The sequence below is a fragment of the Phoca vitulina genome, unplaced genomic scaffold (genome assembly GCF_004348235.1).
Source record: "Phoca vitulina isolate PV1807 unplaced genomic scaffold, GSC_HSeal_1.0 scaffold108, whole genome shotgun sequence".
NCBI classification, from domain to species: Eukaryota; Metazoa; Chordata; class Mammalia; order Carnivora; family Phocidae; genus Phoca; species Phoca vitulina.
The window spans coordinates 941901-956325 of record NW_022589811.1 but is presented as its reverse complement, the minus strand read 5'-3'; the positions used below and the strand labels follow the sequence as shown (position 1 = coordinate 956325).

The window sequence follows — 14425 nt, the reverse complement described above, 5'->3', positions numbered from 1 at the left end:
GGAATGGATCACTGGAATTGCTACAACATGGATGAATCTTGAAAACATTATGCCAAATGAAAGAAACCAGTCCTAAAAGACAACACTGTATGATTCCATATATCCCAGAATAGGCAAATTCATAGACACAGAAATATTAGTAGTTGCCTAGGGCTGGTGGGATGGAGCTAAAGGGTACAGGGGTTCTGTTTGGAGGGTAAAAATGTTCTAAAACTGTAGTGATGGAAAAAATAAAATAAAATATAAAATAAAATAAATAAAATTGTAGTGATGGTTGCACAACTCTGTGAATGTACTGAAGTATATAGTTTATATGAGTGAACTGGACGGTATATGAATTATATCTCAATAAAGCTGCAATCCAAAAAGAAACAAAAGACCCTTCACTATATTCCAATTTATAGATATAAATAGACTATTGCTTCTGTCATCATCATCTTCATCATCACCACCACCATCATCATTGTATTCCTGTATTACTGTCAGAATCATCATCATGGTTCTGTAAGGAGGAAGGGCACCTTGCCTTATCTTCTTCCTAGCACTAGTATACCTGGCATGGGGTATGCTTATAATAGAATGAAAACCCAGCAAGGCCATGGGGAGTCTGTTCTGTTCCAGGGTCTAGAACAGCGTCCAGTAACAAGTGAGAACTTGGGGCACCTGGGTGGCTCAGATGGTTAAGCATCTGACTTCAGCTCAAGCTGTGATCTCCAGGTCCTGGGATCAAGCCACATGTCGGGCTCTCGGCTCAGCAGGCAGTCTGCTTCTCCCTTACCTTCCACCTCTCCCCCTGCCCCTGCTCATGCTCTCTCTCTCTCTCCCTCTTCAAATCAATAAATAAAATCTTTTTTAAAAAGTGAGAGCTTAACAAAAGACAGAAATTAATTTTGTCAAATACATGAATTCAGATTTCTTACCATGCCTCTTCCTGCCACACTAACTCTGTCCTATTAATGAGTAGATCATTGCTATTTGAAGTAAATATTGTTGGGGCCCCTGGGTGGCTCAGTCGTTGAGCATCTGCCTTCGGCTCAGGTCATGATCCAGGGTCCTGGGATTGGGCCCTGCATCGGGCTCCCTGCTCGGCGGGAAGCCTGCTTCTCCCTCTCCCACTACCCCTGCTTGTGTTCCCTCTCTCGCTATGTCTCTATCTGTCAAATAAATAAAATCTTTTTTAAAAAATGAAGTAAATATTGTTTTTAAGACTTTATTTATTTGAGAGAGAGAGAGCACGAGCAGGGGGAGGGGCAGAGGGAGAAGCAGATGCCTCGCTGAGTGGGAGGCCTGATGCAGGGCTCGATCCCCAGATTCCGGGATCATGACCTGAGCCGAAGGCATACGCTTAACTGACTGAGCCCTACACGCGCCCCAGAAGTAAATATTTTTAAGAAGCAAACAAAAACACAAACTGAACATGTTGAAATTTCAGAACAACAGAAGTATTAAAAAAAAAAAAAAAAGCAGGATCGCAAAGTTCAAACATATCAATTTAGTATCTAAAAGGTTTTCTCTTTTTAAATTTCAACATTATGTTCTTAAGGGGAAAAGTTCTCAAGTTTTCCCAGAACTGCATGATCTGAATACTTCCTGCAGACTTTGCACAACAGAATTTGCCAAAATGTTGTCAAGGGTATTTTCCAAGTTATACCTAGGATCAAGAGGGTTTTTCTTTCAAGGCCATCACGTTTCTTTTTAAAGAAAAGCCAGTCAAGGGTGGTTCAGCGTCAGTCAACGTAACAAACCACATTCATTGAACAAAGAGGGAAACAACATGATCACCTCAATTAACACCAAAAAAAGCATTTGGCAAAATACAAACCCTTTTGTGGTAAAAAACGTCAGAAAAGTAGGAACAGAAAGGAACTTCAATGTAATAAGGCACATTTATGAAAAACCTACAGCTCACATATACTTAGTGGTGAAAAACTGGAAGCTTTTCCCCTAAGATCAGGAACAAGACAAGAATGATCACTTTTACTACTGCTATTAAACAATGTCCTGAAGGTCTGAGCCAAAGCAATTAGACAAGAAAAAGAAATAAAAGCCATCCAAATTGGAAGCAAAGAGATAAAATCATCTCTAACCATAGTCGGCATGATCCTATACAGGTTTCCCTGCTACCCAAAAGCAGAGAGGTTCTTATGAAACCTTTCCTAAGTTGAAATGGCATAAAGCAAAGAAGAAATTACCATTAATTCATATGGAAACATTTTTGAGCATTCCTAGACCCATAAAATAACCTCTCTTTTCTGGGTAGCTTAGGACACATCTTGCTAATGGATGCACAAAATAAATCAAGACAAAGCTCAGATGCTCACAGACATAGTTCAAAGCTATGGTGGCTTGAGGCTGAGTTGCTGAGTGTAGTTCTTGCCAAAGGAGCTTGGCGGTGCTACGGCCACTGCTCAGGGTATGTGCTGCCTCTTTAACAGCTCTCTGCAAAACAAACACTGAATGCTATTTTCACTTTTCACCTTTTCTCCTAAAAGCAAAAATCTTCTTCTGATTTCTTCCGGTTAGCAAAAACAGCTACTAATGTAGATCTAATGTAGGTCTTTTACAAAAGCAAAGTGGCATAACGTGAACTTTCAAAAAGCAGGAGATACCTGTGTATAGAAAATCCTAAAGAATCCACACATACAAAAAAAACCCAAATAGGAGTAATAAACAAGCTAAGCAAAATTGTAGGATACAAGATCAATTAGTTGTGTTTCTATGTACCAACAATGAACAATCTGAAAAGGAAATTAGAAAACAATTCCAGGGGCACCTGAGTGGCTCAGTCGGTTAAGCATCTGCCTTCGGCTCAGGTCATGATACCAGGGTCCTGGGATCGAGCCCCCCATTGGGCTCCCTGCTCAGCAGGGAGCCTGCTTCTCCCTCTCCCTCTCCCCCGTTTGTGCGCTCGCATGCTGTCTCTCTCAAATAAATAAAATCTTAAAAAAAAGAAAACAATTCCATTTACAGTAGCATCCAAAAAAATAAAATATCTAGGAATAAATTTAACCAAGGAGGTGAAAGACCTGCACAATGCTGGTGCACAAAACATTGCTGAAAGAAATTAAAGAAGACCTAAATAAATGCAAGCCATTCCATGCTCATGGATTGGAAGACTTTCTATTGTTAAGGTGGCCCTACTACCTGAAGCAAGATACAGATATAGAACTGCAAGGGAACCCAAATAGCTAAAACAACCTTAAAAAAGAACAAAGTTGGAGGACTGACCCTTCCCAATTTCAAAACTTACTGTGAAACTACAGTCAAAATAGTGTAGTACTGGCATAAGGACACACATCTAGACCAATGGAACAGAAAGAGAAGTCCCAAAATAAACCCATACAACTATGGCCAATAGATTTTTGATGAAGATATCAAGACCATTTGATGGCAGGGAGGGGAACTTGGACAGTCAGAAGAGCATGCAACTCTTAATCTCAGGGTTGTGAGTTCAAACCTCATGTTGGGTATAGACATTACTAAAGAAAATAAATAAACTTTAAAAAAGTTTTTAAAAAAAGATCATTCAAAGAGGAAAGAATAGTCTCTTCAACATATGGTTCTGGGACAACTGATTTCCACAAGCAAAAGAATGAGGTTGGACTCCTAACTCGGACCATAGACAAAAACTAACGCAAAATGAGTCAACAACTAGGGCGCCTGAGTGGCTCAGTTGGTTAAGCATCTGACTCTTGCTTTTGGCTCAGGTCATGATCCCAGGGTCGTGAGACTGAGCCACCCCCCCCCACCCCACCCCCGACCCCCGGGTCGGGCTCTGTGCTCAGCATGGAGTCTGTTTGAGATTCTCTCTCCCTCTGCCCCTCCTGCTCGTGCTCTCACTCTCTCTAAAATAAATAAATAAATCTTTTTAAAAAAATGAGTCAAGAACCTAAATATAAGAACTAAAACCACAAAAAATTTAAAAGAAAACATAGGAGTAAATTGTCGTGACCTTGCAGTTGGCAGTGGATTCTCAGATGTGACACCAGAAGCATAAACATAAAGAAAAAAATAGACAAAGTAGGCCTCATTCAAATTAAACACTTTTGTGCATCAAAGGGCCCTCTCAAGAAAGTGAAAAGACAGCTTACAGAATGGGAGAAAATATTTGTAAAACACATATTTGATAACGGTTTAGTATCCAGAGTACGTACAGAAGTCTTACAACTTAACAACAAAAAGACAACCTGATTTTAAAATGAGGGAAGGACTTGAACAGACATCTCCCCACAGAAGACATACAAATGGCCACTAGCTCATGGAAAGATGTATCCTTCATCATTACAGAAATGCAGATCAGAACTGCATTGTACAACTTCACAGCCACAAGGATGGCTACAATCAGAGGCCGGCGGGGAGAGAAAGAAGGGACGGAAAGAAGGAAGGAAGGGAGGGAGAGGGGGAGGGAGGAAGGAAAGGAGAGAGAGAGAGAGAGAGAGAGAGAAGCATTCCTGGTGGTGGGGGCTGTGCTGCGCTTTGTAGGGTGCTTAGCAGCATCCCTGGCCTCCCCCCACTAGATGCCAGGAGCACCCCTTCCCTCAGTTGTGACAACCAAAAATGTCTCCAGCCTTGCCAAACATCTCAGGGGACAAAATTGCCCTTGGGCGACAACCACTGGTCTAAACCCCCATGTCTACTCCTGTTTCCAAATGGTGAGATCCTCCTGGGGACAGGTGAGGTCCTTCGGGGGACTCATCTCTAGCACACAGCAAGTTCACGAAAAGTCTAAAAAGCGTCAGCGAGAAAGGTCAGCGTCCTGAAACTGCAAGCTCACACATGCCCCCTGAGGACAGATTTGGAAATTAGTCATTGGCAGATGGCATCACCAAAAAATGTTGCAAAAGCTTCTGGCTCCCTTGGCAGCCCAACAGGTTAGAGGGCTACATCCTTCCCAGGCAGGAGGGCGTGACGGGGGAGAAGAGTCCGCCGCCTCCACCATGGCGATGAAGACAACACAGCAGAGAAACAGCGTTTGCTAGTCTCCCCAGGCCCATCCGGAGGCCCTTGGAGACATGGACCAATTGTCATTCATTTCAGCTTGGTACAGGGTACGTGGTAGGTACCCCCAAAGCGTGTACTGAATGAATGATAAATCCGGGCACGCACACAAACTGAGCACCACCTGATGGCTGGAGGCAAGCTGGAATTTTGATTTTTGAATTTTGAATTTTGGAATTTTCGAAACCCTATCAGGAATGCCAGGGCGACTGGCCGTGTCTCTACAGCAGCTCCAAAGTAGAGGGTCACGCAGGGCACTTTATACCCATGTAGCCAACCTGAGGCACATCTTAAATGGGCACGTTTGAAATCGTGGGATCTGGGGCGCCTGGGTGGCTCAGTTGGTTAAGCGACTGCCTTCGGCTCAGGTCATGATCCTGGAGTCCCTGGATCGAGTCCCGCATCGGGCTCCCTGCTCGGCAAGGAGTCTGCTTCTCCCTCTAATCCTCCCCCTGTCATGTACTCTCTCTCTCTCTCTCTCATTCTCACTCTCTCAAATAAATAAATCTTTAAAAAAAAAAAAAAGAAATCATGGGATCTAAGGAAGAGTTGAGTGTATAGAATTGAAATGCTGGCATCTCCTTACCCCAAAGAGAAAAGCACGTCAGTCACTGCCCGGAAACATAGGACCCATGTCGAGGCAGACCGGGGGGGTACACGCATGGTAGGTAGGCGACTGAGGGGTGGCGCAGGCAGGTGACAAGCTCTACATTGGAACCTCTGATGAATGGAGTGACCAGCAATTCTCCAGCTCAGCTCCCCTCTCCCACCCAGCAAATCCTTGAAGATCTGCTCTTATTCTGAAAGGGGCCACGGAGCTAACACCCCACACCGATCTTGCAGGGGTTACCTGCAGAGAAAAACCTATGTCCCCCCCCTTTTTTTTTTTTTGCAGAGTAATGATGTGGGATCCAAAGGCCACCCCACAAGAACTTTTCCCCAGTGAGTACACGGAAACAAAAGGGGGAACTGTTTGAGAAAGTTTCCAAACAAACTCTGGGTCTCAGTTTCCCCATCTGTAAAAATGGGGATACTCACTCCTGCCCCATTTACCTGCATTTATCTGCTCTTGGGATAAACACTATAGACACAGACAGCATTTACACATTTGTACACATCGCGAGTGTAGAAAGCCTGCCAGCCTCCAATCCTCAGAACCACTGTGATGGATATTCCTACAGTTGTTGTCATTATTTTACTTCCATTTCATGGTTCAGTAAACTGTGGCTCAGAGAAGCTCAGCACCTTGACTTTGCTCAAATCCAGCCCCGACACCCATACCTTTAGCACTGCCCATCCCCCACCGAAAGTGGATGTAAATAAATTCCATAGAAGGGGCGGTGTTACAAAGAGCACATGGATGTGATCATAAAACCAGACACCTGGCTGTGTCCCTGGAAGATGGAGCAGCAGAGCAACAGGTAAACTAACAACACCAGACATGCACAGTGGTCCAGGAGGAGCACTGTGCAGGTGGTGTGATCCCATGAGCAGTAAAGGCCAGAGGAGTCCTCCCAGCGAAGCTCTGTGGACCATGCCATGCCAAGCTGTTGCCCTTCACTGAAATAATCCAGCTGACCTGAAAACCGAGCTCAGCCAAAGCTATTTTTGTTTCTTGCCGACCAAACCCAAGCAATAGCTACCAGGTGTCAGAGCAATCGTGGCTCCGGTCCTCGTGAATGCAGGAAACCACTCGGTACCAACAAGTGCGGCTCAGCGACCAAATGAAGACCGGAGGGGGCCAGCGGGGGTCATGATTTGCTTCCCAGCGGCTCCCTACCCCCGCAACACACACCCAGACCCGGCCGGGGCTGCGAGGGACCGAGGGGGGCAAAACGTCAGCGTTCGACCAGCGATCCCGTGTCACACTCGGATTTTTCCTCCCACCAAGATGAACTCGTAGGTGTGTGCTGCCACTCACCATCGCTGTGGCCACGTCCACCAGCTCCGCTGTCATGTGGATCTGACAGGCGCCCACAGGGTGACTAGGGGAACCCAGCCTGCAGGGTGTCACCTTTCAGCAGGAGGCTGGTGTCATGCATCGGACCATGGTGGGAGGAGTCTGGACGAGCCGGTGCTCCAATGGGGGTGAATTTTCACCCAAGTCAGCCATGTCCTTATTCATCACCCGCAAATATAAGCCACTCGCGAAGGTCCGTGTTCAGCCCTCCCCTGAACTCAAGCTCGCCTACTTAAGGGCCAGTCCATAGGTCCACCTCCCCCACTAGCTTGCCACATTCCTGTACTTAGGTCTACTTCACCGCTTATACCATCACCCTCTTGCCAAATCTGTCTCTAGAACATGCTCCCCTAATCACAAGTGTCTTCTGTTCCTATGTGTTTACCCGTCAGACACTTTGCTGGGGTTTGGCCAGGTGAGGTGTGATGGAAAGAGAAGCAGAATGTCAGGGCGAAGGGTGGGCAGCCAAGAACCCTCCAGCTGGCAGGTGGATGGCGCAAGGGCCTTTTGCTAATTCAGAGATAATGAAGGTGATAGGAGCTAGCCACGCGAGCATTCCAAGATGGCTAGTGGATACCTTAACCTGCACTCCAGCCTGTAGGAACGGGGGTATCACAGGTCACTGTGTTTCCCAAAAAATCCACCTGCTCCAACCTGCAGCCTAGGAGCGGACACTTGGGGATCAGCGAGGCTAGCATCCTTATTTTTAAATGAGCAGAGGCCAGAGGTCCCTCGTGAAATGAGCGACATTAGCCATGACCAGCGCTAAGGTCCCGGTTCCAGGCCAGTGCTCCTTCTATACCAAGGCACCATTCACAGCAAAAATCTACCGTTCTTGAGCACCTCATGTGGTGCCCTGGAGGCTGAACCGGGTTCACCTATCAGTTTTGCCCCCTACAAGCAGGGTAAGCCTTGGGCAATACCCTCCCCGAGCCTCAGGTTGCTATCTGCAACGTAGGTAAGGACGTCCTTAACGAGACAGGGTTGTCAGGAGTCCAAGGTGATCACCCATGCAGGACACAGAGTACAATGCCTGGAGTGGTTCATCCTAGGACGTGCCATGACTGGCCGCGCTGAGAGCCCAGGGTAGGCTGAGTCACTGCAGTGACACCCCCACCACCCCACAGAGTGTCATCTCGAACACATCACATTCCCTCGGTGAGCCTGAGTTTCCCCATCTAGAAAAAAGAAGGGAAAGGACAAAGCCCCACCCACCTCAGAGGATTAGGAGAAGGACCAGCCAAGACCTGCGTAGTCACTGAACACAACCTTCCCCTTCTTGGTGCAGCGAAATGCAAAGAACAAGGCAGATGACCGGCAGTGTGGATTCTGCCAAGCGTCCTCCTCCGCAAATGCACACCACGGACTCACATTTGGGTAACCGGCACCCGTGTGCCACCGGTCAGGCGTCAGGGCCACTCCCTGAGGAGTTTGCTCTTGGCACCATGCTACATGGTGAATTAATAACTCCACTGGATGAAGATGGGGGCTCTGCCGAAGTTACTTAACCAGGAGCAGCAATTAGCAAAGTGTTCTACTGTGAAGGATACTCATTGTTCTCTTTAATATTCTTTGCATCTGAAGAAGACACGTGATGGTGCAGCTCACAGGGGAGGAAGGGATTAATTCAAGAACGTCGCCTTCCCCTGTGATTGGGCTGAGGGCACTAGGCAGGTGAGATGTCCTGCTTCCTCACCCCAGAAGGAAAAGTACCCAGGGAGAGCAAGAGAATTTCAACCTTCACCTAACTCTAACTTCAACCCTAACTCCCAAACCACAAATGCTAAAGCACCTCGTGCTGATAGGTAACACAGCGACGCCTTCCATTGCAGCGACTGTCCTGTGTTCAGGTTCTTGTTTACTCCTCACAGAAGTCCTGCAGGGGAAGTAGGATTCTTTTTTTTTTTAAGATGAATTTATTTATTTTGGAGAGAGGGGAGGGGAGGGGCAGAGGGGGGAGGGAGAGAAGCAGACTCTCCGCTGAGCATGGAGCTCATGGGGCTCCACACAGGGCTCGCTCGCATGCACCTGACACCATGACCCGAGCCAAAACCAAGGGTCAGACGCTTCACCGACTGAGCCCCCCGGGTGCCCCAGGGGAAGTAGTATTCTCATCCCGTTTCACAGAATGGGCATGAAAACCCAATGCCCAGAAAAGGGGAGCAACTCGCCCAAAGTCACACAGCTTGGAAGTACGTGGAATTCAACCCTGCTCTGCCTGACTCCAAAGCCTACATTTGTAAGCGGGGGAGGTGGGCAGGCCGTTGATTCGATTGATCAACTGGCTACCTTCTTCGACGGGTGGAATCCGAAGTCCGGAAATGAGAACCAGGGAGAGTCGATAGTTCTCAAACTAATCACTTGTCAGAACATCTGGGTCTCCGGAGATGCCCAAGGACCATGCGAGTAAGCATAGATTGTCTACATGTCTGTGCTTTTGGTACCAAATCCCAAACTATCTGATCTGAGAGTCGAGCAGGTGTACAGCATCAGCGGCCACCTATTTGGGGACAACTTCGGGGAGGAAAACATATTTATGAAAAGCTGGTGAGTTTCAGTTTTCCCGGGCTCACTGCAGGTGCTCCATGAACACCTGGTGAGCCAAGCCCAACTTTTGATGGGGTTGATCTGCTGGCCCAGGCAAAACCAGCCTGAACAGTTCCAGCTGGGCAGCTGCCTTGGAGGAATGCCCGGGGGGTGGGTCCCCACCTGAGTCATCCTTGTAGAGACCGCCGAAGTCGACGGTTGGACGTGCAGGAAGGTGAAGGAAGAGTGTTGGCGGCCTACGGTGCAGGCGGCACAAAAGCCTAGAAGCGGGAGAAGCCAGCAACTCTGGCACTTTCCAGGAACCAAACAGCCTGCCTGGCGCTGAGAAAGGGGTGGAGGGCGGGGGGGGGGGCAGCAGACAGGGACAAATGACTCTGCAGGGTCACGAGAGGCGTAAGGGATTCACACCTCCTTCTCGGAGTGATGGAGAGCTACAGTGCAAGAGTTAACAGACTCTGCGCTCTGACTGCCTGGAGAATCAGCTCACCACCCACAATGTGACCGCAGGCAGAGCAGTGAATCCGAGCTCAGTTGTCCCATCTGTAAAATGGGGATAGTAACAGGACCAACCTCAGCATCCCGACGGGCAAGTCAATGAACTCACGTCCGTAGACTGCTTAGCTTGGCATAAATGAAGCATGCTCTCGGGAGCTACTGTGATTACTGTAGTTCTTTTTCTCATTAACGTTGCTACTCAGGGTTGTGCTGAGCAGCCCCTGCCTTGGAGACCGGGGGGCTTTGTCGAGCAAGCCCTCTCCCTGATGTTGAGCTGAGATGTGGTGGGTATCCCTTCCACCAACATTCCCTGGCTCTGCTGGCTGAGGGCCTCCCCCAAGCCTAGTCCCGGGGCAGGGCCAGTGCACCATCCGGCCTGAAAAGCGGTAATGTAACTCCCAACCTGAATCAACCTGACCTTCTGGGGACAGTTGCTCTCCTCCGAGGCTGCCCAGCATTTCCCACCAGCTTTGGCAATCTGGTTGCAAATGTTGGGAGGAATCGACAGAGCCCCATGGGTGATTAGCCCCTCTAAAAAGGAGCACCGTTTCCTCTGTCCTGTCCCTTCCAGAACGAAAAGCAAAAAGAACTCTAGACACAGAATCGGAGGGCCTGGGGGTTCGAGCCGTAGCACCACCAGCAGCCAGGAAACTCTGCAGCGTCGGTTCCATATTTGAATCTCTGGACCTCAGCTCTTCAGTTGTGAATGACGCCAACCTCACAAGGGCTCTGGTAAAGACTAAGTCATGAGAACATGTGCCTGGGAGAGCTTGCAGGTTGTGTGGCCAGAGGGCACCAAGAGCAGTCTCGGGGGCCATTTGCACCTGCTAAAGGGCACAGTTGCAGAAACCCTTCGGGGCAGGGAGAGGGTCTGAAGCATGGCCCAGTCCTGGAGACCCTCGCTGGAATCCCAGTTTAACAAGCATCAGCAAGCCAGCCCCGTTGGATGGTCACGTCTTCTGCCAGAAACTAATCTAGGTCATTTCTGAGTTTGAAATTAAGACCCAGTGTATTGGTTGGAGTATGGAATCTGGTTTGGCTAGCTCCAAGTTCTATGTCTGCTCTTTACTTCCCGTGTGACCTTCAGCAAATTTCCTCACCTCTCTGAGCCTTGGTTTTCTTGTGTATCCAGTGGGGATGATAAGATTGCCTTCCTCAGAGAGTTTTTGGTGAGGTTTACACGAACTAATATAAAGAACGCAAACGAAGAGTGTTCTAATATTTATCATGTTCTCCATAACGCACCAGGCATGGTGCTGAGTGCCTTACCTAGGATCAAGCCCCTATTATCACTTACTTGAACTACTGTACAAGCCTCTTAACCCAGCTCCCTGACCCCAGTCCACGATTCACAAGAGGAACCTGTAAAATATTCCTTGTCCCAGATTATGATTTCTAAGTATGTTTCCCACTAAAAGGAACCAGGACTGCTTGGGGGAAATGGCTCACTCCAGGGCTGGGGCAGAAATGTACACAGTGAGCTGAGATTTCTTGTCCTGTCTGAAAGCAAGGACCCTGAAGGGGCTTGCCCTGCCAAAGTAGGGCCCTGGGCCCATAAAAAGGTGATCACTGCGGTGGATTGAAATACATCCAAGCAATTTCGAAAATCATGTGGTTGCCGTGTTCCTCAAAACAAAAACCTCACTGACATCTCGGGAGCTCCCAATGGCACCACTCATGACTCTGAAAACGGACTTTAAAAAAAAAAGACGCAATCGAGCACTTATCCTGCCTTTCCTATAGGAAAATGCTCTGTATTTCAGATGGTGGATGAGAGTCGTATGTTATAGAATGACAGCTAATAAGTGAATGAGGATGGAGGCAAGCAGGAAACCACATTTGCAACCAGTAAATAACATTGACCTAGGTAGGGCTTTGATTGTCCATGGCTTGTAAACTATTCAGTGAAGGGCCGCTGGGGACTCTACAAGGGAGATCAGGCTGACGCTGGTTCCCACGTGCGCCGAGGAGTTCACATCCCTGAAAGCGGGCTAACGTGACATTAGGTTCTTCTCGACGCCGTGCAGTGGATAGCACACAATGACATGGCAGCATGCTGAAGTAGTTTTGCCAAGGGTTTGGACCTGAACTGATTCAAGCCTCGAGACCTGAGCACTAATAAACACATTAAAGGACGCTTGAGAGATGCGTAATCAGCCACATCCAAAATGTGGAAAATTCCGTGGGACAAATGACCGAGTTTCTTCAATAAGTAACTGGTGTTTAATAAAGGCAGCGGGGTGGCTATTACAGATGAAGAGAGACTTAATAGGACCCTTTTTGTGGGTCCTGATTGGAACAGAACGAGTGTTCAACATCTCTGGGACAGAGGGCGCGGAGCATGAACTGGGTACTGGGTTAAGGAAATGCCGTTAATGGTGTTGGAAACAATCATGGCGATGGTTTTTTAAAAGTCCATCTCTTTCAGAGATATGCACTACAGTTATTTATCTGGCTCTGATATTTGCTTGAAAACAATCCCCACGCCCCACCCCCGGAGGACCCCAGAACTCTAGTTAATGACAGTATGCAGTTAGTACTCAGAGAGAAAGGTACTGATGATGTCTGCAATGAACGTGAAATGTGATGGGTGTATGGGTGCTCCCATACAATTCTTTCAACTTCCTTGTAGGTTTGAAATTTTTCACAGTAAAATGGGGAAAACATCGGGGAAAAGGGTGTGTGTGTGGGTAGATGAAACCAGAAGTGCAGGAAGTTGATGGTTATTGAAGAGGGTGGTGAATAGAGGGGCTCACTGTGCTATTCACTCTACCTCTGAATATGTTAAAAAAAAAAAGTTGGGGCGCGTGGGTGGCACAGTGAATTGAGACTCCTGGTTTTGGCTCAGGTTGTGATCTTGTGATCTTGGGGTTGTGGGATCAAGCCCCGAGTCAAGCCCCGGGTCGGGCTCTGTGCTCAGCGTGGAGTCTGCTGGAGGTTCTCTCTCCCTCTCCCTGCCCCTCTCACTGGTGTGTGCACACCCTCTCTCTCTCAAATAAATAAATAAATCTTAAAAAAAAAAGTTAACTTGTTTTCTATACCAAAAAGTTAAGGCACCCTGTCTACTGATAAAAACCTGTATATTGGTACTAACGGTTAAATTTTATTAGTACTTATTATGTGCCTGGCTCTGTACTAAGCATTTTATAATCACCACCTCATCCCACTCTGTGAGATCAGTATTGTGAGAAGCCTTTTTTTTTTGTGTTGAATTGAAGAGGAATCTCAGGGTTCAAGAGTTAAACTTGTCCCAAGTCACTCTGGCAGTGGGCAGCTGAACTGAATTTCACATGCTCGGTCGCTCTTCATTGTACTCCTTTGTGGTCCACATGGCCCTGGAGATCTGGGCCCTGCCCACTCTCTAGCTACTGGTCCCCCTTCAGGCCCTCTGTGCTTGTGGGCCCATGTTCCGGAATGTTCTTTCCCACCACTGCCCCCTGGCATGGTTATCTCTTGCTCCTTTTTCTGCTTTTGCTTCCGTGTTCCCACCCCAGACCCGCCCTGACACCGTGGGTCTTATTCTCGATGACATGTTCCTTTCCTTCACGTCACTTACCACAAGCTGACCTGACACTACGTTGTCACTGATACACTCACTCATCTCTACCCCCCTCATGGAATGTAAGCTTCTCGGGGCGAGGACTGGCTCTGTCCTGCCCCTGGCTCCACAGTGCAGGGCCCAGCACACGGAAGGGTCAGGAAATACCTGTTGGCTGCATCATGCCTCCACCTAGCCCAGGTTCGCCTCCGTATCCAGCCCATCCTTCCCGCCTCCCCAGAGGGTCTTCCTGCTCCAGCGAGTCTGAGGGTGTGAGCGTCAAGGTCAGGCAGTGGGCAACCACCTTGGACAGGCAGCTGAATCCCCCCTGCCCCAGGCTCCCTGACCCCTTCCCAAGCAACAAGGGTTCCCAAAAAAATGGCTCTTTGGTAAATGGAGTGTAGACATGGCGGGAGGCATGCAGCAATCCTTGAACAAACTGAGGAAACTGCTAAATGATAATAAAGGCTAATGTGTGTTAAGCACTTACTGTATACCAGGTCTTAAACTATGCACTTCATGCTTACTATCCCTTTGCATGTCCACAAAAACCCTAGGAAGTTCATGCTCCCGTTTGGCAAATGAAGAGATGAGGCAGGGGAGGAATCTGCTGCCCAAGGTCACATCATGAAGCGGCAGAGCTGGACGGGACCGACCAGCTGCAGGGCCTGTGTGTTTTCTTCGTGCTTCCCCGACGCCCACCACCACCTCACCCCAAGCGTGAGTTAGTCCAACAGCCTGCTGGCAGATGTCCCTGCTCCAATCCATCCAGAACCTGGGAGGCTGGGCTCTGGCTCGGTATACACACACACACACACACACGCACGCACACACGCACGCACACAGACGCGCGCACGCACGCACATGCACACACATGCACGCACACG

The 14425-nt window shown here is 48.3% G+C and overlaps 1 protein-coding gene across 1 annotated transcript in view; it reads right to left on the bottom strand.

Moving 5' to 3' along the window:
- Positions 1 to 14425, bottom strand: part of ACACB (acetyl-CoA carboxylase beta) — a 140088-nt gene that overhangs the window by 105955 nt on the left and 19708 nt on the right. The window lies entirely within an intron of this gene.